Raw genomic sequence first — 22150 nt, forward strand, 5'->3', positions numbered from 1 at the left:
GGTTGCAAAGATTGTGTTCAAGTATGGGGTTAGTACAACAAGCTATAATGATATACTGTGACAGCAAAAGTGCAATTTTCTTGGCAAAGAACCTTTCTTATCATTCAAAGACAAAGCACATTGATGTTCAGTATCACTTTTTGAGGGATATGGTTGAGGACAAAAAGGTGTTGCTGGTAAAGATGGACACTTTGAAGAATACTACAAATGCATTGACAAAATTTATGAGCACTCGGAAGTTCTCTTGATGTAGAGAAATAATGGGCATTGTAGGGTGCACAAATGACTATGATCTCTTGTGGCCCCATGTGGAAAGAAAACAACAAGTGGGAGAATGTTGGGGTGTACATTGTGTTGAGCGCAGTAGAGGGGGTGGCTTTCCCCCCTGTCAAGGGGTAAGGAGGGGTTGGTAGCCCCCCTGCACGGGGTCTGAGGCAGTGCCCCTGAGAAAAATAAATTGGACCCTATATTAGATGGACAGACCTACCTATGGTTTTATGCATGGATTTTGCACATGGTTTTGGGCATGATAGTTTTTTTTGCATGGTATTTTGTAGATCCGGTCAAGGGAACTACGGTTATGTTCTAATCCAGGGTTAATGGATTGGGATTTATGGATGCTTCACCATGTATATATATGTATTGTAACATTGAAAGGAATATAATGAAAAATCAATCTGGTAGTCCTAGTTTTGGGATCTAGGGGAAATATCTGTGTATATCTATTTTATGTTTTATGCTCTTTCCATTGTTTATTTTTTGTTTTTAGAATTGGTATGTAATTAATTTTTGTACAGGGTTAAAACCTACAAATACAAAGATAAAGGGGCACTTGGAAAACGAAACAAGGAGTCACACCATTGTATAAATCTAATTTCACATTTCAATGAAATTCAATATGCAGATTTACTCATCATTGATGATACAACAAAGAATTTAAATTACCAAGACATAATCTCTATAGATATTTTTTCTACCTAAGAATTTAGCAGTTAAATTTCCTTATCTTCAAGCTCAAAATAAATTTGATCTCAAAGGAATAAATATATATCTTTTAAGTTGGTAAAGCACATACTATCTAGCTTACTACAAGGTACACATTGATTCTCCAAGTCATCCCATGTAAGGAGAATGCCATGGATCTCTTGGATTATTTTCCCTTTTCTTTGGTGGGAAAAGATCCATACACATCCACACCCAAGTACTAATAACTCTATACAGACTTAGAGGCATTAATTCACAAATAAAAGCTCTACCTCAAGTCTACATTATCTAACCTATGTAAGAACTATGAATAGAAAGGAAGTTCTCTTGAAACTATGTTAACACTCAAATTAAGGTGGTATATGTGATAAATATTACATGTAACAAGAGTAATCCTATTTGGAAAAAAAACAATTTTCCTCCAAATTCAAAGAGATTAGATTCAATTTTTTTTGGATGTCATTTACCATTAGTTTTGTGTTTGTCATGTGGAGTCATGTTTCGTCTTGTCTTCTTTTCTCTTGGTCCTTGTATATAAATAAGACATTGTGTGAAAGTATCTGTTTGGCTTCGAAGGACTAAGTGGCCAAATAGAAAAGAGTTGTGACAACCGCAACACATTCATCTCCACTCCTCAATTTGGTGTTGAATCTACTTGGTGTTTCTCAGGCTTGTCCAATCGGATAGATAAAGGTTAAGGGGAAAATATATACTAAGAAAACCTATATTAGAGGTTATATATATATATATATATATATATATATATATATATATATATATATATATATATATATATATATATATATATATATATATATATATATATATATATATATATATATATATATATATATATATATATATATATATATTTGAAGTGGAAACCTCTTGTACTCTCAATGAGTCAGGATCCCTCTTCTGCCTCACTTAAATAATAAGTGCCTAAGCACAATTCTAGTAAATTAAAGGGTGAAAGAAGATAAAAGCTTCCTTCACAGAGAGGTGAAGCAAGTAACTTCTCCAGGGTACTGTCTAGGCTAGTTGGTAGCAAAGAAATTCTTGTGCTGCTATAGTGACTCCGCAGGGGTACTGTCCAAGCCTGTTGGCAGAGAAGGAGCATTAAATATGAAACTCATACTTTGAATATCTTAAACTCATAATTATATATTACCCTTTCCTAGATTGAAACAATTGTGATATGGCATAATTTTTGTGTGTGTTAAACCAAGCTAAGGAATGGTAGATACTATGTTCATAATCAGGTTAAGTGGGAAAGACGAGGAAATACGATTGATCAATAAATGCTTCCTGGAGGGATAAACCTTTACTGAAATCTATTCCTAGGCATAGAAGTCGAAATTCGCCTAGTGTTGTCACTACTACAACACCCTCCAAAATTTTGCTACATTTGAATTTTGGAGCCTACGCAATTGTTGTATAAAGTGTCTCTTTGGTCACCAAGTATATTTCAATGTTTTTTACATGTTTTGAGTTTCCTTGTTCTTTTGTAAGTGTCGTCACATCATTTAGAACATCTATAATGCACTCCATGGTGATAGTACACTTTCTAGTTGTTAAACAAGACTTTTGGTTGCACTCGCACATACTTTGTCTATCATACTTGGAGAATGTTTTTAAATTTTCATTTTGATATATACTTCTTAGTATTGGGTCCTGTCTAATTTTTACTAATGATTTGGTATGTGCCACGCTAAGTTTTACTCCTAACTCATTATGATTTTCATGCTTTATCTTCCAGACTTGAAAAAATTTCAGTTTCTACAAACCTGTCCACTAGGAAAGGAGGAGTGCACAAAACACACCCAAGCCTCGGTTGGACCCCTATTTCTTGTTGAAGATGCACCCTATGCCCAAGCTAATCTTTCCCTCCCTCTTGGGAACATAATGCACTCTTAAGACACAAACTCCCATTGTCCTTCTGAACTACACCCTTCTTCAAGTCTCCCTTCCAACAGAGTGCACAACTCACCAACGACGGACATTACGCCATCCTTAAGCCTTGGCAATATGCCATGTGCCTTCACTTGAGTGCATGGAGTACAAACAATGAACATCAAGCCTTCTCTGAGCCTTGACACTGCGCCTTGTGCCCTCTTCATGGTTTAGGCCTCCTCAATTGAGTGCATGACACACCAACAAACATCATTGAGCCTCCTTGTTACTTGAAACTACACCTTGTTCCATCCATCAAGTCTCTTCTTCCTATTGAGGTGAAAAACACATCCTCAGTCCTCAACACCCACCCCTTGTCCCTTGACAGTGTGCCATGTGCCAAAAAACTTTCATTTCTCTTCCCAAGTGCATTGTTGACTCACAATCAGAGGATTGGTATGAAACATGTTAGAATATGATACTTTTATGTTGTGTTTTCTTTCCATGAGTGCACTTACTTGCAAGTGTTTTCAGAATAGTATAGCAAGGATGCATGAGGAGATTTGTCAAAGGAAGCATTCAATAGCGAAAGAACACATGATGCGACAAGTCAAAGAACATTGAATCTCGATGATCAAAGTGATCCATAAAGACTCCATACGATCTAAGACCCTTATATGCACCAAGTATCAAAGACATAACTGGCAACATTGTCACCTCTCAAGTAAATCCATGTCAAAAGTCACTATGGGTCGAAGTCATCAATGGCAGTGACTTTTCATGATATCGTCACATGATGATGTGGAAATTATAATGTAATTTTGTAAATGTAACATGTGGAAATCCAAGAGTCATATAAGGACAAAAGTCTAGACGGAGAAGTCCTAAGGTCACATGTGGAAGTCCAAAAGACATAAGGAAGTCCAAAAATCATGTTAAAGTTCAAAATTCATTTGGAAGTCCAAAGGTTGTACAGAAGTCTAAAGGTCATTAGAAGTTGAAAAGTCATGTATGACTATTTAAGAGTCATGGAGATATGAAGAGTCGTGCCTCTAGTTATAAAAGGAGCCTCATTACTGGGTCAAATCATGAAGATGGGTTACACTTTTGGGCCAAATGTGGCGATGAAATTTCAAGTTTTTCCTCTTTTATCGAATTGTAGCCCTCAAAATTCATATAAGCAATTTGAATTTTGATTCGGAGTAAAAAGGTAATATGGAGAATTGTGTTGTTGTCCTAATGATATTTTTTGCAAAAAAATATAGTATCATATAATCTTTCAATTTTCCATTAAATGCAATATATGTCCTTGCAAATTCTAGAAAAACTTAGGAGGCATGCGTGTGGTCACGTAGCATAACTTAGTCTAAATTATGTAATTTAACACACACACACACACACACACACATATATATATATATGAGCATGATCTACATGGAGAGAGATAAGTTTTTCGTATTAATTTTTTTCTATGCAAAATTACATTTTTTGTCGTAATCTAACCAACCTCCAAATTTTCCCTAAAAATGACAGAAATTCCGACAAGATTTTGATAAAATCTCGCAAGTATTTTTGTAAATCTAGGTTACAGTGATCAAACTTCAAGATTTTGGGTGCCCCGGAGGTTTTTGAAGGTGTTGAATCCATTTCCACGATCAAAAACATGATTCAAACACTGTTACTACGAGTTTTTCTTTAATTTTTTTTTGCTAGATTGTGACTACTTCTGACCGTCCCGACAATTCCTCTGCCTCAATAGACGACACCATATTTTTTTATTATTTTTCAAAGTTGGTGAAGTAATATTTCAATTGGATTTTGGAGACACGTGTGTTCACATAAGATTTTTTCAACTTTTTAAATAAAGTGAAAAACCAAGAGTACCATTTTGAAGAGGACTCGTAAACGAATATAATAGTATTTTTTGAAATTTTTTCAGTATGTATATTTTATGTTATTGATTTTTATTCATCCCCTTTGAAACCATCCAAAAACAAATTAGGCATTATGTTTAAAAGAAATTAGATAAAAAATATCATATGAATTTGAAAATGTCAAACTCATATGCCATTGGATAGAGGGTTCCTTCCCGAATCCAACATGATCAACTCCGCCACTTAAGGACAAATTTTGCTTGGAGTCCGCTAAGGTACAAAATGGTGTTGCAGAGAAATCTGCAGAAGAGGAGCTAAAACTCTGTTTTTTAGGCCTTCAACAACTCGAGTTTTTGAAATTCAAATTTCAAATAGCTCGATCGAAAGTTTAAGAAACCCTCGACCGTGGTTAAACAAAGGTTCAATCAAGCTATCATAATTTAAAAAAAAAAAAATGAAGCCTCTCAATATGAATTATAAAATTTATTTATTTTTCAAAAATAAAATTTTAAATATTCAAATATATTCCGAACTCTAACTTTCCTTCATTATAAATCCAAATTTTATTTTATTTTTCCAAGAAAAATAAAATAATTATATTAATATATAGATAACTTTCTATAAAATATTTTAAGTTCGTTTTTTCAATTTTAAAATTCTTAAAAATGATAATTTTTTTATTTTTTTATTTTAAATATAATATATTTTTATACATAATCATTTTATAATTTTTGTATGTAGATTTTTTCAATAAAAATAAATCAAATTATAATTAATAGATAAAGAAACAACAAACTAAACTAAACTAAATTTTATAATATTATTATTTTAAAAATAACTTCATAGGAAATTTAGATTACTCAAATTCAAATTAGTCCAATAATGTTTTAAAATTTATGATTTCCTTATGTTTTTATTATTTTAAAAATATATATTGCAAACCTAAGTCATGAGTGAAAAATTCTATATATACTTCACACTTGTGCACACTGAGGACATAATTGAATGCAATCACATTTTAGAGGTTGAGAGAGATTTATAACCGTGGATAGCATTACGTCCATTACAACTATATTAATTATAACTTAGAACTATTACAACCACGTTAATTATTACTAAACTCATTTCTTTACATAAACAAATGGATCTAAATTATATATATATATATATATATATATATATATATATATATATATATATATATATATATATATATATATATATGATTTTAATATATATGATTATGACCATCAACTGTGTTTATTAACTCTTCAGTGAATTTTATAAAATATATATTTTCAGCAACATCAAAATCACATCTTTGAGTTACACTTATTCATATAAAAATTATAATATTTATTAAAATCAAATTGATAAATTTTCTTATGTTTAATCAATTTAGTATATAAATTATATTTAGACTAAATTTATTTGAATAATAAAATTGGAAATTTAAATCATATTAAAAACTAATTTTTAAGTTAACAAATTATAAATATAAGAATATTACCATTTCAATTGCAAGTATGATATAAGCTTTTTTCAAATCTATACACCAAAACACTAGAAATGTATTGAGAAATTAATCCACAACATTGTTAATTTTCTATTCAGATGTAATTAGTAATTAATTTTTATTTCATTTTTAAGTAACAAATACTTACAATTTTAACGTTTGCATATCATTATTGGTATTTACATAAATTTTAAGATTTCCAACTTTAAGCCTTGATCGAGCTCCTAACTCGGGGTTACACAGGATCTCGATCATGAGTTAATTTTAATGCTTGATCGAGCTATTTTTTGGCATTCAAGGAGCTCGATCGAACACTCAAAAATGGCTTGATCAAGAACTTAAAATTGCTCGATCGAGCATCCTTTTTTCACCAAAATGCACCCTCGTTTCAGGAAAAAGTGTAACCCAACTCCATGCTTTCACCCTACTCAACGAAATGAATTTTCACCTTGGCTTCTCCCACATGGAATTAGAGAGATAGAGATAGTTCTTTTAGAGAGCAAGTAGTGGCTCTAATGCTCCACTATTGGAGCTAGTGGTGTTCATTTTATTCATGTATCTTGGAACTTTTTCTTAATACTTGAAGCCTACTTGGCCAACACATTTTCATACATAGATCGTGGATGTTTTAAGACTATTCTTTGAATGTTCATGGTTTACGTTGGCATGCTCACGTACTGAAGAAATTGAACTATTTCGGTAGCTTTGGTGCTTAACTTTTTGAAAGTGTGTTGTGGTTGTTATAACGATCATTGCATCTATGCGAACTATTTCGCTTGATGACTAATGTTTCTTCCTTGTTCATATGTGTGTGTCTTAACTAAATAGTACTATTACTTTTATTTTAGAGACCCACTTTTGTTCCTTTCAGTGAAAGAACCTTGATACATTTTCAATCAAACACTCCACAAGGATTAGTTTCTTGCTCATTTAGAAGTACATGCGCACTAATGTCTCATGCTAATTGTTTAAGCCAAGGAAAACCTTTAAGTTCATGGCAGTGGGACCATATTTCTGGATGGAAATCCTATACCAAATGGTGTAAAGTCTAATTGGAACTTCATATTAGGGAGATCCCTTGTATGTTGGTGGGATCCATCACCGTCAATACACAGTTACTATTTTTGGCAGTTTTTCGGGTCCTAATCTTTCAGAGTCGTTTTGAGGTCCAAAGAGGTGTTTTCTAGGAAAACAGAGAACCAAAAAAAGTGTCAAATTTATTTCACAATTTTTTTTTCCTTCTCCTTGAGATATTTGAAATGATTTATTATGATAGTGAAACAAATATCGTATGCTAAAGTTACGAACTCGAGAAGTTGGCGGTCCAACTTACTCTAATAGTCCCCACAAACTTTTGGTGCTTTGTCTCCTAGGGTTAGGTTTTTGGATGTTTAGGGTTTTCCCTTGTTTCTCAATAATAAAAAGGCTTTTGAGCCTCGTTGTAACATAGTTCAAAATTCATGTAGCCATCACATCACTTATTAGAGATAGCTACCGTTGCTCGAGCTAGTTTATTTCCATTCTCCATGTAAACAGTTTCATTTTTTGTAATGAATTGAAGTTCAATTTTCACTGTAGCTTTGTATTTCTGTTTAAATTTGTATTTCATTTCCTTCCTACATAAATATGGATTAGGATCATCTCACAACTAAGGCTTCTATTGGAAAGACCCATTTTCATTTAGTGTATGGAGTTGAAGAGAAAAATCCTATTAACCTCTAGATTCTTATTTTTCACCTTAAGTATCTATCTACAATGAATGAGAGGCTCTATAGGGAAGAATTCATCAACTTGTAGAATTGGATCAATCTATGAGACATGGTTTCCATCAAATGGTAAGAAATAAAGGAAAAATCGAAGGAGCATTCGATATTAAACCAAGAAAAATATTTTAGAGGAGGAATATCTTATGCTCAAGTGGTACAAAAGGATGTAGAATCTATGCATGGATAAGTAGCTTAATAGTCTATGGATCATTCCTTAAGATACTGAGAAAAGGTTTGGGACATATTACTTTTACCTCGGAAGCCTTTGTGGAGAGAAGTTTCTTTTTTTGGTAAATGAATAGCTTCTCAAGCTTTATTGTGTAATAGGTACTTGATTTATTCTTTGTAGTTTATAGTAGAGAATTTGTAGGTCATGTTGTGTGTATGCATCTTGCTTGTACTCTCTTTTGATATATATATATATATATATATATATATATATATATATATATATATATGACAAAATAACTAATTTTCCTACATTTACTTTATACTTTCATATATTAAGGGGACTGTATCACCCTGATAATCTTTACTAATGGTTTATGTTAGAATTTAGTATGAATTTTTAGAGTTATGCAAATTGCAGGTCTTAGAGTTTTAGATATGTTCAAGTTCTCACGTGCTCTATGGTAAGCACATGTCTCCATGTTGGAACCAAATATTATACCCTCACTTCAAGGTGTAACTAGAGAATTTTTTTCTTTGACGATCCACATCATAGACAATGGTACTAATGATAAAATCCACCATTCTTCACAAATAGATGACCACAAATTCCTCTCACATCATGACTATAAATCCTTAATTAGGCACTTGATTTTGATGATGCCACACCTTTTTGGGAGTGTTATGATTCTATATGATGAAACTTTGAAACCCTAGAAGAAAACATTTCACTTTTGGAGCCCTTACACACTACTTGGAGTGTTTCATTCACTTTAAGAGAGTATTTATGTCACATGCATGGCCTTGCAACACACATTTGTAAGGGATGACTTGATATTGAAATATGTTCACTTCATCTACGAAGCAATATTGGGGGTTTTGATACCTATTCATTCTTTTAACAAGGATATGTTATTCCTTTTCCCTTTCTCTTGGGTTTATAAGAGATAAAAGGCCATTGGTTTATGCTTTATGGATTTTATTGGATGAAGAGATACTGGATCTCTGATATAAATAAGGGAAACACTCCCCACTTGTAAATCATTGCTTCTTGTGGAGATATATCACCAATTGTCTATTTACACACTTTTTCTTAGATGGATGGATAATTTTAAAGGTTAATTGAGGAGATTATGTTGTGGATGACTTTGCTACTTTTATGGATTTTTTATGGCTATGGTTTATGGATGAAAATGATATTTTTTAGTAAATGATCTCTCCAAGTCTTGCTTGATTTATTCATGAATCATTATTAAGTTTAACTATACCAATTTAGTGGTGAGGGTGGATTCTCATTATATTGTTCTTAGATAGATGTTTCCTTTTAAAGCTTAGGAAGATCTCTAGTGGAGAATCTTCCCTTGAATTTATCTTGAAATGTGTAGAAGTGCTAGATGGATGTTCTAAAGTTTGTAATGCATAAACTTAATCATCACCCTAAATCTACTTGCATCTCTTCATGGGAGTCCTTAGTTGACTAAGAAGGCCACCAATGATAGTAGGCAAGTTAGTCTTTCCCAAATAGTCAATCATAAAAATCAAAATTTTACTTTCTTTTATGTTTTAAAGTTAGATTAAAGTTTACAAGAGCCTTACATAAATTTTCATGGATGAAGAAACTAGATTTATTTTTATATTTGTGCATTTAATTGACATATAATTAATTGTATCATCTTACTTTTCTTGATCATTTTATTTACAACCTTACTAGGGGTATATTTAGGACTACTATATACATTTCAAATTTCAGATTTGGTTATTTTGATAAAACCTTTGTTTATTCCATTATTTTGTGTTATTTGTGAGTGTCATAATCTATTTTATTGTTTTAAGTTATATATATTTTACAAATTTTTCAATGACCAATAGCTTCATCTTTTTAAGAGGTTGTGGATATCACTCTGATGAATATTTACTTATTAAACTTTGTAAATGGTCTTTAAACCTCATTCATTGAAATTTGGAAATTACATTGATTAACAGTATTATTCTTTCCTTTAACATTATATATTATTGATAGTGTTTTAAGAAATTAGATAAATACTCTAAAAACAAAAGCCTCTCTCTGGTATGAGATGTGTGTTCATTAGAAAGACGATAACTACAAAATCACAATGCTAACACTTCCTTGTTCTGACCACTTGTAAGATACTCTACATTAAAATGCTAGATAATAATAATTCATATGGTACTTGTTAGCACTCCAGGAAACTCTCATAGGTTGTAGCTCGGAGATGCTTGGTAAGACATAAATCTTCAATATTGTTCTCTAAACTATTGGAATGGATTGGGGTTTGGATCAAGTCAGATGATTGTTTCAACCCTGTTTTCACTCAAGACATGCATGAACACCCTCAGCTTGACAAGGCTTTCGACCACTAATGCTCAGTAGTTTATAGATTCAATGAATAAATGGAGAATCCTGACTGTACCAGCAGATACATATATAAACACATATGAATGGCTAGCTACAGAAAGTAAATGAAACTTACAAATCTAATTTATCAACGCAGAGATAAGATGACAGTTGTCTAGGATTCCATACAGAAGAAAACATGAATAACCTATTCAAGTGCAAGCTTAGAACAGAGGAGAAGATGGCAATTGAACATGTAACAACAAAAGAAGCTTGTATTACTGGAATGAATATGAGACGCTGGGAGGAATAGAGTATCCACAGTCTCCAAAAATTGAACCTTTGATACTTTGAACTTTCAACCATTTATAGGCTTTTTACAATGCTCTTGAACCCTCTCAAACTCGAGATGTGTTAATCTATCCCATCTGTTTTCTTAACTACTTGATGCCATAAAAAAACATGAGCTCAGAGGTCTCTTTTTCTAACAACACAGTAACCAAATTTTAGTAATTTTGCCGCGCTATCAGGTGGCTCGCTCGTGCCAGTGACGTTCCATGACCATTTCTGTTGGTTCGACTGCATCGTGCTGTTGTTTTTCCCCTTTTGGCCATATATTCCGTTATTTCAGTTCAAATATCTGACTGTAAAAAACACTAACAGAGCCAACAAATTTCCTCCCCGGGTGACTGGTGGGAAGAGGGATATGGGGTCGTTGGATCGATATGATTAATGGATAGGATCATATCACAGAGATAGAGGAATTGATATCGCAACGAAGAATTTGAAAGTGAAAGGTGGTATTACGGGCGAGATCACAAGAGGGAAGTGGTAATTCGGATTGGCACCCGATTCCACTCATCAAGTGACATGTAGCAGCGAGGAGGCTTATCGAGTGGGTATCCCTCTCACTTGTTGCTCACCCAAAATTGTTGTGAACTGTCGGATATGATGGAGGAAGATCGACGGTTGAGGATCATCATGCAAGTTGATTTGATCGGCTAAGCGACAACCGTCAGATCGAATTCGGATCAACGGTCAAGATATGATCGTTAATCGCATAGGTGAAGGGTTGGCGGACAATGCGATGGAACTGCGATACGTCGATGGGCGATTAAGCAATGCGCGATAGTCGTTGGATCGGCGAATGAAATGGACGGCATAGATCGATCTGATCGAAGATCGGAGAATGGAGAGCACAGCGGAAAAGAGATGAACAGAGAGCAGACCCGCCGATATTTATGAGAACAGTGTATAATTTTTGAAATCCAGCTTATGGTCAAAGCGGAGCAAGAGGAGATGTGGACCATTGGAGCTAAAACAGGGGACATTTCCGTAAAAATAGCAGCCCTGGACTTCACGGCTAACAGTACTCATAATGTAATTTTTTATTAGTGTTTGCAATGTGATTTTTTAAACACAACTAGACCATATAGTGTAAGAAAAATATCAATGTGATTTGCAACCATTCATTGAATGGTTTTATCTCATAATAAAAGCAATTGGTCCAACTCCATAGAATCTTTGCTCCTTTGAAATGAAGAACTCACAAGAATACTGATTGGCCATTGTCTACAGAGTTGGTATTCAACTTTTCCAATCCGACTGCAACACTTGACGGTTGATGCAGATTGACACGAATTAAAGCTTTTTTTTGGAAAGCTTTTAGCATGACTGCTTGTTTGGGAGTTGAAGTTTTTAACGCCATGTCTCTTTCGTAAAGCGATTAGTTGGTTTTTCTGGGTTGCGTAGATAATTGGTTTAAATTATTGAGAATGGAAGTCACTTTGGGAATTTCCGGAGAAACCTCCAAACTGTACTCCACAGATAAGTATCCATTGAGTAGGCCTAAGCCCAGTCTAGTCAATATATATACATACATATATATATATATATAAAAGTATCATCCTGCGGCATACATTGCAGCTGTAAAGTCTTGGAGACTAATCATGGTTGCCTCTTCTTTATTCTGCTATCATCGCCTCTTCAATCCCGTGGCCTGTCTACTCTTCTTTCTATTACTTTCAGATGATTTTCATGGTGGACAGTGAAACAGAGAGGAGGAAATTAGAGACCTGGAGGAGCAGCAGCCAAGTAATTCCGCGACTGAAGAAATGAGCAGATTTGATGAAGTGATGAAGATGCTCATGGCGTATAGCAATGCACCAGGAGCTCAGCTGGCTGTGGCAAAAGGGGGCCAACTCAAATACTTCAAAGCTTTTGGTGTGGCCAATCATGACAATGGGGAGCCCGTCACTACACATCACTTTTTCAGATATAACAGTATTTTGAAGTCATTACAGGCACTGCAATTCTCAAGCCGGTTCAGGTTTTGCACCCCCGATACCTAAACTAATTATAAATTACTCGAAATTCATTTACAAAATTTATAGATCGGATGTGATAAATTATAGTGTTCGGTATCGGTGATTAGCATATTTGTTGCAGGGGGGGAAGGTGAGTCTGGAGGACAAGCCATTCCTTTTCTTGGAGAATCTGGATCCTCCAAAAGGTGCGGCTGTAGACAATCGGCTGCTGAATATCACGGTACAAAATCTATTACAGCACACTAGAGGCTGGAATCGATCTTTAGAAGCAATCCATGTGGCCGGAATCACAACAGCTCTCTGCGTATCACAGTGTCTAGGGCTCCCACCTCCGCCGACTTCGTTGGAAACAATTTGCTTCATGAAAGGGTTAGCCCTGGATTTCGATCCCGGGTCTGCCATGGAATACTCCAACTTTGGCTACTTACTCCTCGGGAGAGTAATTGAGAAAGTTACCGACATGAATTACATTGAGTATGTCTAGCAGCGCATCTTCAGTACGCTGGGAATTACTGAGATAAAATTGGGATAATCTGTGTTGGAGCATGTGGCTCATAACGAAGTTCGTTATTACGGAATCAAGGGCGAAGACATAGCATTTGTTTCAATATTTCCAGGGCAGGGTTTCGTGAATAAAAGCTACGGATCTATAGATTACAAAAATTCGGACTCTTATGGAGGGTGGGTAGGAAGTGCGGGCGGTCTTCTTAGGTTTGTGGATCATATTGACGGGCTTCGGCTGCCTGCAATTCTGAATAAAGAGATGGTATACGCCATGCTCAATGCTCTGATGCCGGCCAACAGGGGGACTTTGGTGGGGAGTCCTCTGTCGGATCACCCGAGGGGTTTGGATGTGTTCGTGAGCGTTGATAAGAAATCGGGGAAGATTACCAGTTTTCAGCATAGTGACGAAACTCATGGACCTCATTCTTTCGTGATGAGATTAATGGGTGACGACATTACTTTTGGGTATGTCTTCAATACCCATCCGGGGTTTCGAAGCTTTGACTATGCTGTAGTGGGCAATCTGAGCCAGGTTGCGACCACTATACAAAATTGGCCTCCCCATGACTTGTTTGCATGATATATTGCAAGTTGTCTGAGTTCAAGAATATGGAGGCAGGCTTATGTTGCTGGTCCTGTTTTAAAGTCAATATATTATTAAATAAAGGGGAAAAAGGAGATGTAAGTACAAATAAATACGCATCTTTTACCGATATAATCATTCAGATTATTTAATTGCGTCAAAACTTTTGTAAAAATAAAAGTTCAGTAGGTAAAAACGAAATATTGGGTGTAATTAGTATAAATTGCACAGCACTTGTGTCACTAGGGATGGCCGCGATGTTTTTTCGCTATGGAGAAATCCGCCGGCATTTATATTTACATTGCCTAAATTCTGATATGGGTTTTTCTGAAATAGCTTCTAGTCTTTTTTGATACTGTGTTTGACGGGATAGACTGTTTTTGACTGGATATATTAGGAGGCCCCTATTAAAATGGCGTCGTTTTTATGTTTAAAGCTGTTGTATTCTTCTCAATGCTGGTACAAAGACCATGTAATAAATTTTGATTTTTCCATCTAAGTTTTATTTTTGTTGGAACTACTACACATCTACGTGCGGACTCTCAGTTAGAGCATGGGACTACATGCAAGATTCTTTTTGCATTATTTGTTCATTCTTTAACTCCGCAACTAGTTAGTTCTTCTACATGATTTACTCATTGATTTGCTCCTTCTTTCACTCCGCAACTAGCTAGTTATCTCCGGAACTTGTTGTAAGTATTGAGTGTTCTCATTGATCACCACTATGGTGCATTACCTTGGGATCTTTACCCAGTAATGCTATATCATGAGCATTGTAACCTATTTTCTAATGAATCATTCTTTTGTTCTTTCGATTTTCTTTTAGTGTTTTTGCTCTGCAAAGCTGTGTGTTCAACCTTTACTAGCTAGATTCATCTGTGCAGGTTTTCTAACACATTTAAATGGTATCAGAGCCCACAGGTTGCTAGATAAAAGGCACACCAGTACTTTATTTTGCAGGTATTATAGCTTGGAGATCGAATATCGACAAAAAATGGATTTTCCCAAAGCATCGATCCTAACACCGTACAACTATCACGAATGGAAGGACCAAATGGCTTGATACCTTCGTCATAAAGGGTTGTACAGGATTACCATGGCTACAAAAGTGGAACCCACTTCAGCCATAGAGAAATCCAAGTACCTCAACCGTATGGATGAGGCCCACGGATCCATATGCATGTGCATCTCTCCAGAGTTGCAGTTTCATCTATCTGCCTCCAATACTCCCAATGAGATTTGGAAAAGGGTTGAAGATCTCTACGAAAAATAGGATGAGATGAAAGGACATCTGCTCGAAGTAGAGCTTCTGTCATTAGATCCACAGAAATATGACAGAATTCAATACATCTTCACCAAATATAATGATCTATTGCTACAACTCAAGGGTTGTGGAATTGACAAATCCAAGGAGGAGAGTCGCCAAGTTCTCTCTATTATGTCAAAGCTCGGATCGGAATACTCCGTCTTTGTGTCTAGATTTAATTCAGTAAGGCTCGCAACAGGTAAATCCTACACTATGCCTTCTCTCAAAGAATTTATGGAGTCCCTTATTTTTTAGCAAGATAAACTCATTAGCATGGGGAAAATCAGACCTCCAAAAGTGCATGCACTTGCTGTGCATGATGGCAGCCACAATAAAAATCATAGATATGATTCAAATCAGAAAATCAGCAGCAAAAAGACAAGGGAAAAGCGCATTCCCATCCAAAGAAGGAAGGGTACACCAAGCCCTTCAAAGACTCCTCCGTCTCGAGAAATGAGAAAGGGAAGAAAGGAAACAGATGCACCTACTGTCAAAGAGGATTCCATCCAGAATCCTCTTGAATGAAGAAACAAATTGACCAAATGGCAGAAATCCTTCAGAAACACAACCTTGGGGACCAAATCCCTCATGGGCATCAAGAAGAAAACTGAGGATCCACCACACGGGAAAGGTAACAATTTTCATGCTTTAGTTGCAATTAATTCTTCTCCTGATGCATGGATTATAGATTATGGTGCATCACATCATATGGCTGCTGCAAAGAAAGTCTATTCCTCTTTGGATGCATGCAAAGGACCTCCCATCCTCATGGGAGATAACTCACCTATTGAGGTCACTGGAAAAGGTAGAGTGGAACTTTTACACGGAAGCTTTGAAGATGTGCTTCATGTTCCAAAACTTTCGGTAAACCTACTTTCAGTTTATCAGATCACTCATTCTGGCACCGGAAAGAGAGTGGAATTCACTCCGGATGTAGTGAACATATATGACCTACATAGCAGCTCCAAAATTGCAACCGGTGAGGTAACCAATGGAGCCAGACTATATGCATTTTCTGAATTTATTGAATATGAATCCTCCTTATTGCTTATACATCCTGATGATAGTAGTAGGCTTTGGCACGAGAGGTTTGGTCACTTAAATTACAGGTATATGCAGCAGCTAATCAAGAATGAGATGGTGGAAGGCTTGCCAAATATCAGTTTCTCCAAAGGAGTTTGTGAAGGGTGTGTCCTTGGCAAACATCCCAGAGAAAAGTTTGACACCAGCAAGACTCACAGAGAATCCTCTCCTCTCAATCTGATCCATAGTGATCTCATGGGGCCTTTTCCTCATCCTTCCATCAACAAAGAAAGGTATGTGCTTATATTTATTGATGATTTCTCACGGTATACTTGGGTGTATCTTCTCAGGGCCAAATTTGAAGTTTTTGAGCACTTTGAAGATTTCAAAGCACTAGTTGAGACACAGTGAGAGAGAAAGATCAAAGCCCTCCATACAGACAATGGGGGGGAATATGTTAACACAGCACTTCGGAACCTTTGCCTTCAGTCCGGCATATAGTTGCAGTACACAGTTCCATACACTCCGCAGCAGAACAAAGTTGCTGAGAGAAAGAACCGATCTCTCAAGGGGATGGCTTCTTGCATGTTGCATGCTAAGTCACTGCCTCATAAGCTATGGGCCAAAGCACTTAATTGTGCTAACTACATCCAGAACATATCTCCTCATAGGTCTATCAAGGATCAAACCCCCTTTGAGGCTTGGAGTGGCACTAAACCATAGGTCACTCACTTCCGTGTTTTCGGCTCCCGAGCATGGGCCAGGATCCCCTCTGAAAAGAGGAAGGCTCTTGATCCACAGAGGATTGAGTGCATCTTTGTTGGAAACCCTGATGGTGTGAAGGGATACTGACCCCTGATTCCCTCTATGGACAAGCTCATCATTGAGCGAAGTGTTAAATTTGAGGAAAGTCTCTCGCATGCACCTCAATCGCCACATGCAAACACCTTTTATTTACCTCATGTCCGAGATGATGACTCAGTACACTCAGATGCAGATATAGAGCATGCAGATGCTGAGGTAGAGCATGCAGATGCAGAGCCAGAGTCTTCAGATACAAATCTAGTGCAGGCAAATGATGATCCACATACAAGTCCAGATCAGGCTTCCAGTAGTGAATCATATTCCCCTGTCATAAATCAGAGAACAAGGAGCTTATGTGAGATATATGCACAAGACCACCCAGCTACTAGAAATGGTGTTGTGGGGGATAATTCTGATCTGCAGAGGACTAGCTCAGAGTGTATTGAGCCTTCTCTTGCCCTCACTGCCACTGAACCATCACCATCCTGGCATTGTCATTTGGTTCATTCTTCTGATCCACAGTGTTATGTTGAGGTTGTTGGGCATCCATCTTGGGAGTCTGCCATGGAGGAGGAGTATAACGCCCTTCTCGAGAACCAAACCTGGGATCTGGTCCCCCTTCCTTCAGGAAGGAAACTTGTTTGATGAAAATGGGTCTATAGGACCAAGAGTGCTGCAGATAGGCAAATCACCAGACAGAAAGCAAGGCTAGTAGCTAAAGGCTTCCAACAAGTGCATGGCATTGATTATGATGAGACCTTTGCTCCAGTAGCAAAGATGGATTCTATACGCTTTACACTTTCCATTGCAGCTGCCCAGGGGTGGGAAGTACATTAGATGGATGTGAAGAATGCCTTTCTTCACGGAGACCTATCTAAGGAGATCTACATGAAGCAGCCACATGGTTTCATTCAAGATTCATCTTTGGTCTATAGACTGAAGAAATCTCTCTACGGCCTTAAGCAGGCCCCGAGAGCTTGGTATTCGAAGATGGATTCTTTTCTCTTATCACAAAACTTTGAAAAATGTAAGTTTGATCCGAATGTTTACATGCTCAAGACACTGATTCTCTTCTTATCTTAGTTTTGTATGTGGATGATCTCCTAATCACCGGCAGCTCAGGTTCAGCCATTGCTACAGTCAAGAGGGCCTTGCATGATAGGTTCTTGATGATGGACATGGGTCCATTACACTTCTTTCTTGGTCTTGAGATTAGCCAGGATGCCACAGGCATCAAACTATCTCAAGCTAAGTATGCATGGGATCTCCTCAAGAGATTTCACACCACTGACTGCAAGCCAGCACTGACTCCTTTTCTGTCTGGGGTCCGCCTTGAGGATGGAGATGACACTCCATTAGTTGACAACACTCTCTACTGACAGCTAGTGGGGAGCTTATTGTACCTCGCCCACTCCAGACCAGATCTCTCATATGCAGTAGGGGCAGTTTCCAGATACATGCAGGAGCCGCATGAGCTACACTAGAATGTTGCCAAGCGCATCCTTCGATATGTGCAGGGTACCATCACCTTCGGGATTCACTATGTAACAGGCACTGCATTGAATCTCCTTGACTTCACAGATTCTGATTTGGCGGGAGACAACATTGATTGCAAGTCCACCTCCGGATATCACTCAGTCTAGGATCTGGCCCTATCTATTGGTCGAGCAAGAAGCAGGCTACTATTGCTCTCTCTTAAACTGAGGCCAAGTACAGAGGAGTAGTCAACATCACCATTCAGGCTCTGTGGCTACAACACTTCCTCACTGAGTTGGGCGTCCAATTCCACCAGCCCATTGTCATCTGGTGTGACAACCAAAGCACTCTCAAATTTTGCAAGGATCTAGTACAACGGCAGCGGACGAAGCACATAGAGATCCATATGCACTACATCATAGACTCAGTACATGATCGAGTCATTGATTTGCAGTTTTGTCCCTGAATAGAATAGACTACAGACATCTTCACCAAGACATTCATTGAGCAGAAGTTTTGCTCTCTGCGCGATCGTCTTGGAGTGAAGGACACAGTTGCTTATCAACTGTCTTTTCTTCCTTTTTTCTTTTGATTACATTGTATTTTGAGGGGGGGTTTTTTGCCACGAGGTTTTCCCTATTTCCTCAATTTTAGTACAAGTTGCACTGTGTTTTGGGTGACCTTTGGCCTTAATTGCTAGGGCCCATTTTCTATTTTTCCCCATAGTGGTGTTCAGGGGGGTTGTTGGAACTACTACACATCTACATGCGGACTCTCAGTTAGAGCATGGGACTACATGCAAGATTCTTTTTGCATGATTTACTCCTTGATTTGCTCCTTCTTTAACTCCGCAACTGGTTAGTTCTTCTGCATGATTTACTCCTTGATTTTCTCCTTCTTTCACTCCACAACTGGCTAGTTATCTCAGGAACTTGTTGTAGGTGTTGAGTCTTCTCATTTATCACCACTATGATGCATTACCTTGGGATCTTCACCCAATAATGCTATATCATGAGCATTGTAACCTATTTTCTAATGAATCATTCTTTTGTTCTTTCGATTTTCTTTTAGTGTTTTTGCTCTGCAAAGCTGTGTGTTCAACCTTTACTAGCTAGATTCATCTGTGCAGGTTTCTAACACACACACACACACACACACATATATATATATATAAAGAAGAACATGGTGGAACTTTTTGTAGTTGGGATTTATTTTTTTATTGTTTCTTTTTTATGAAAGAGAAAGATGGTAATTATTTTTATTGTTTTTACTTTTATAATTTAAATTAATTGATGTATTTTATTTTTTAATTATGAGGTTTTTTTTTTTAATATATAAATAAATTAAAGATTTATATGTATATTAAATAGTTGAAAAATATGAATAAAAATCAATCTATCATAAATATCAAAACACTTAGTTCATGATATATCTCACATTATCAAGATAAATAATAATAATAAATTTTAATTAACTTTGTTAATTTAACTATTTTTCAGTGGTTATTTATGAGTAAAGAACTAGATATTTGTTGTTGGTCCTTTTTCTAATTAGAAATTATAACTGAGTAACCACTCACAAAATAAATACTGCTTTAGCTAGTGGTTTTTTTGAATTGATTGTCCTACGGGTTTAGGCTTAAGTTGATCCTTCATTAAAGTTATGAGTTTAGCTTATAGAAGGTTTTTGTTTAGTTTTTGATGCAAATTACATTTTAGCTCTAGCTTCGTCCTGTTGCAACCAAAGAGCTTGGATTCTTAGGCTTTATTTGTTTGAACATTGAAAAGAATTCAAAGAATTTAGTTTGTTTAGTGTTTTGAACAGTAGAATTTCATTCTTCCAAGAAGTTGCATCCAAAGAATTTAGTTTGTTTAATGTTTTGAAGAGTTGAATTTCATTCTTGCAAGAAACAGCTCCTATGTGAGTATGTTTAGATGGAAACTTACAGTAGTAGTCGAATGATGTTTAATATTTTGATGTGTTGTGTTGGTATTGATGTGTAATTATTGTAGATCCAACAAGTTCCTTTCGACTCATTCCATTCTTTGTGGAGTCTCAAAGGTGTCTTTAGTCAGATTAATTTGCATCTATTAAGTGGTGAAAGTTTGGAAGCGGTGAAAGATACAAAGAGTTTGATGAGTTATTTTGATCGCAGTTTTGATAATCTCTCTCAAACTTGACCCGTCAGATGTGTTGGAAAGGTAGAGGAGATTAAACACAAATTTCACACACAAAACACACGAGTTATGGCTCTTCTATTGACCACACAAAAACTTCATGATTACAATGAGCCCGGTGATGGATATTTATATGTTTCCAACTAGTGACCCACCTAAAATAATGATATGCAACCACACACTAAATTCTTCTATCACTTAACTCGACTTGACTCAACACTCAGTTAACTGACTCTCTAATTTTATCCAACTCCTCATGCAGGAGTAATTAGCTTATTTTAACACTCCCCCTTAATTATGACTGCTAAACTAAAACATGACTCATGACAACTCAAACATGTATTTGGTTTGTGTCTCATCTAGGCTTACAACACCAAGTTTATTTTGAGAAACTCAAACACATATTTTGCTAATGACTTAGTAAATATATCAGCCAATTGTTCACTAGATTTACAAGGCTTCAAGTAAACTTCTACATTACTCACAAGTTCTCTAATAAAGTGATATCTAGTATCAATATGCTTGCTCTTCTGATGAAACACAATATTCTTTGATAGTGCAATTGCTGAGGTGTTCTCACAATATATTGTTGGTGATCCTTGTTGTTTTTGCATGAGTCCATCAAATACTCTTCTTAACCATACCACTTGACATGCTGCTGATGTCGCTGCTACATATTCTGCTTATGCTGACGAAAGTGTCACAATAGGTTGCTTCTTAGATGCCAATGAAATCACACCTGAACCAAGATGGAACACATAACTGGAAGTGCTCTTCCTATCATCCAAATCGCCTGCAAAATCATTTTCTGTGTACCCAATCAAATCCTTATTTTCTGTGCTTGCATACACTATGCCACAATCTCTAGTTCTTGTTATGTATCTCAGAATTATTTTTCCTCCACTCCAATGTGTGTCTTTTGGAATCTCCATAAATCTGGAAATTAAACTTACTCCTTGCATTATATCTGGTCTTGTAGCTGTAAGATACATGAGTTTGCCAGCCAATCTTTTGAATAGATTTGGATTGAGATCTGATCCTTTATCATCCTTGCTCAACTTTGTACCCGTTGCAACTGGTGTAGGGATAGGTTTGCAATTCTCCATCCTATATATTTTTAACAAATCTTTGGAATATTTATTTTGACAAATAAAATTTTTATTTTTATTTTTTTCAAATTTCTCAACTTCTATGCCAAGAAAATATTTCATGAAACCAAGATTTGTCATTTCAAATTCTTTCATCATGGTTGTTTTAAATTCATCTAACTCAAAGTCATCAGTATAAATCATGTCATCAACATATAAGCAAACAATCAAAGTTTTTCCAAGCTCCTTTACCTTTGTGTACAAGGTAGGCTCAATTTTTCTTCTGCAAAAACCATTCTTGATCA

At 36.1% G+C, this 22150-nt stretch overlaps 1 pseudogene; it reads left to right on the forward strand.

The window, feature by feature from the left end:
• Window positions 1-13968, forward strand: part of LOC149232431 (uncharacterized) — a 29437-nt pseudogene extending 15469 nt beyond the window's left edge.
• The last annotated feature ends 8182 nt before the right edge of the window (window positions 13969-22150 follow it).

The sequence above is a fragment of the Pinus tabuliformis genome, chromosome J, assembly GCF_031772625.1.
Source record: "Pinus tabuliformis cultivar Carrire ecotype Pingquan chromosome J, CPIR1, whole genome shotgun sequence".
NCBI lineage: Eukaryota > Viridiplantae > Streptophyta > Pinopsida > Pinales > Pinaceae > Pinus > Pinus tabuliformis.